This window comes from Rhincodon typus, chromosome 34, assembly GCF_021869965.1.
Source record: "Rhincodon typus isolate 14 chromosome 34, sRhiTyp1.1, whole genome shotgun sequence".
In the NCBI taxonomy this organism is placed as follows: domain Eukaryota; kingdom Metazoa; phylum Chordata; class Chondrichthyes; order Orectolobiformes; family Rhincodontidae; genus Rhincodon; species Rhincodon typus.
In genome coordinates this window covers 2,628,720-2,632,707 of record NC_063365.1, presented here as the reverse complement: position 1 = coordinate 2,632,707, position 3,988 = coordinate 2,628,720, and positions in this window count along the sequence as shown.

The window sequence follows — 3,988 nt, the reverse complement described above, 5'->3', positions numbered from 1 at the left end:
AGAGTCTCAGTGCGCAGAGTCTCAGTGTGCAGTGTCTCAGTGCGCAGAGTCTCAGTGTGCAGTGTCTCAGTGTGCAGTGTCTCAGTGTGCTGTGTCTCAGTGTGCAGTGTCTCAGTGTGCCGTGCCTCAGTGTGCAGTATCTCAATGTGCAATGTCTCAGTATGCAGTATCTCAGTCTTTTGCTTACATGACAACATACAGAAGAAGGTAACACTGATGGAGGTATTAATAAAGTTTGCTCAGTCCCAGACATCGTTTCAACTGAATAGTAACCTTGAACATGTTCCCTATGACATTCAAAGTTAGAGTCATGCTGAAAGTGCAACGGGAGATAAGCAGGTGGTTTTAGAAACTGCACATAATCCCACTCTTCAGTTAGGTAAGAACAAAGCTTAAAGTATAGTGCTGGTGAATTATGAACAGAAGAGGTGATATTTATTTTTTAAATTGACCTTAGTAGGCCGTAGTCCGTAGTTTCAACTTTAGATTGTTTCTTTCCTGCATCTCAAATCTGAAATGTTGGTAGCTATTGTAGATATTTGTTTTCAAACTAATTTCTGTATAAGGGATCCAGATATTGGAACATACTGAAAGTTATAAGGCCAAGGGACCTGGCAATAGTTTGGCGTTGGTACTAAAGACTCATGTCTCAGCGTTTTCAGCATTCTTGGTCTGGCTTTTCCTGTATAGTTACTAGTAAATGCCTGACAATGTGAAAATTTGCCCAGGTACGTCTGTACACTAAATGCAGGACAAACCAACCTGACCAATTACCGTCTCATTGGTCTATCCTTGATCACCAGTAAAGTGACAGAAGGTGTTATGGTCAGTGCTATCAAGCAGCACTTGCTTTTCAATATCCTGCTCACTGACACTCAGTCTTGGTTCTGCCCAGGCCCCTTGTTACAGTCTTTTGGCTGCATTTGATCAAGTGTACCATCAAGGAGCCCTAGCAAAACTGCAGTTAATGGGAATCAAGGGGAAAACTTTCTACTGGTTGGAGTCGTGGTTGTTGTAGGTCAGTCATCTCAGCTCCGGGGCATCTCGGCAGGAGTTCCTCAGAGTAGTGTTCTAGGCCAAACCATCTTCGGCTGCTTCACCAATGATCTTCCCTTCATCATAAATTCAGAAGTGGGAATTTCTGCTGACGATTTGCACCATTTGTGACTCCTGACATATAAGGCAGGCCATGCCCAAATGCACCAAGACTTGGACAATATCCAGGATTGGACTAATGACTGGCAAGTAACATTCATGCCATATTAGTGCCAGATAATGACCATCTCTGATAAGAGTCACAATCACAGGGTCATAGAGCACGGAAACAGATCCTTCGGTCTAACTAGTCCACATTGACCATGTTCCTAAATTAGACTAGTCCCACCTGCCTGCGTTTGGCCCATATCCCTCCAAACCCTTCCTATCCATGTACCTGTCCAAGTGTCTTTTAAATGTTGTAACTGTACCTGCATCTACCACTTCCTCTGGCAGTTCATTCCACACACAAACCACTCTCTGTGTAAAAAAGTTGCCCCTCATATCCTTTTTAAAACTTTCTCCTCTTACCTCAAAAATTTGCCCCCTAGATTTGAGCTCCCCCACCGAAGGAAAGGACACCTTATTCACCTTATCTATGCCCCTCATGATTTTATAAACTTCTATAAAGTCACCCTTCAACCTCAAGTCCCAGCATATTTTTATAACTCAAATCCTCCATTCCAGGCAACATCTTGTAAATCTTTTCTGAACCCTGTCCAATTTAATAATATCCTTCCCATAGCAGGGCGACCACAACTGCATGCAGTATTCCAGAAGGAGGCTCACCAACGTCCTGTACAACCCCAACCTGATGCCTCAAATCCTATACTCAAAGGTCTGAGCAATGAAGGCAAGCATGCCAAATGTCTTCTTAACCACCCTGTGTACCTATGACACAAATTTAAAAGAATTATGTACCCGAGCACCTAGGTCTCTCTGTTCTCCAAAGCTACCCAGGGCCCTACCATTAATTGTATAAGTCCTGCCCTTGTTTGTTTTACCAAAATGCAATATTTCACATTTATCCAAATTAAATCCATCTGCCACTCCTCAGCCCATTGACCCAATTGATCAAGATCTCTTTGTAATCTTAGATAACCCTCTTCACTGTCGACTATACCACCAATTTTGGTGTCATATGCAAATTTACTATCTATGTCTCTTATGTTCTCATCCAAATGACAAACAAAATGGGGCCAGTACCAATCCCTGTGGAACACCGTTGGTCACAGGTCTCCAGTCTGAAAATCAAACCCTCCACTACCACCCCATCTCCTACGTCAAGCCAACTTTGTATCCAATTGGCAAGCTCGCCCTGAATCCCATGTGATCTAAATTTACTAATTAGTTTACCACACAGAACCTTGTCAAAGGCTTTTTCTAAAGTCCATGTAAACAACATCTACTGCTCTGCCCTCATCAAACTTTTTAGTAATCTAACCATTACCCCCTGACATTCAATGGCTTTATTATCACTGAATCTTCCACTATTGATATCCTTTGGGTTATCATTGACCAGAAACTCAAATGGACTAGCCATGTAAACACCATGACTACAAGAGCAGTTCAGAGGCTAGGAATCCAGCAGTGAGTAACTCACCTCCTGACTCCTCAAAGATTGTGCATCATCAACAGGGCATCAGTCAGGAGTGTGATGGAACACTCCCCACTTGCCTGGATGGGTGAAACCCCAACAACACTCAAGAAGCTTGATACCATCCAGGACAAAGCAGCCCACTTGATTGGCACCACATCCACAAGCATCCACTCTCTCCACCACCGATGCTTGGTAGCAGTAGTATGTACTATTTAAAAGATGCACAGCAAAAATTCTCCAAAGGTCCTTAGACAGCACTTTCCAAACTCCCAAACATTTCCATTGAGAAGGAAAAGGGTGTAAAAGATGGGAACACCACTCCTACAGGTTTCCCTCCAAAGACATGCATCATTCTGACTTGAAAATATGTCACTGTTCTTTCACTGTCACTGGGTTAAAATATTGCAATTCTCTCCCTAACAACAGTTAGGGTCTACCTATAGCACAGGGAGTGCAGCAGATCAGGAATGAAGCCCACAACACCTTGTCTAGAGCAGCTACAATGTTCAGTAAATGATGGCCCAGCCAGAGAAACACAGATCCCGTGAATGAATTTTTAAAAAAATTCCACGTATCGAAATGAAACAGGTAGAAGAAAGTCAAGTGAAGGTGCCCAGCAATCATCCTCTCATATCATGTCTGGCTCATGATAGTGTTTTGAATGAAAGAGGAGAATTATTATTGAAATTGTACGGTTATGGCTTCAAAAATAGCGCAACACACACAAGTCTGGTCCAGCCATTGGAAGTTGAACTTTGATCTTCCAGATTTAGCTAATTGATGGTCTCAGAGAAGGACATGGCAGAGGGTAGGGGCTCTTAACCTCCTCCTCAGTCCATAATAAAGGGACATCAACCACCACCACATGAATTAAAAATTATTTTGCAGTTTATAAATACATACAGGTACACTCTCTCAAAACCGGCTGCATAAAAAAGAGGAATCACCCGAAATTCAGATGATTTTAGAACGTACCATGCATCAGATGTTTTCTACTTAGGCTCACTTAAAATGAAATTAGTTGGAGAATTCATCTTTGCGGTGCGTAGCACCATTTGTTGCTGTTTCACTGCCTTGTCACTGGATTGTTGTCCTGCTCTAAGTGACCCTTGATCCCAACCCATCCGGGTCGATCTGAACTGCCTACATTCAAAATGCCCAACTTGAAATCCAGCTAAAGCTCAGTCCCAAGGCTGTCAATGTCATTGGAGTTTACTTGTTTGTGAAACAGGGAAAGAATTCAGTATCTTTTTCACCTGCACAGTGAAGCGCATCGCCTTCTCTCACAAGGTGCCAACCACAAATCAACACTGACATCTAGTGACTGTTGTGTGTAAAGTTGTAACAAAACCA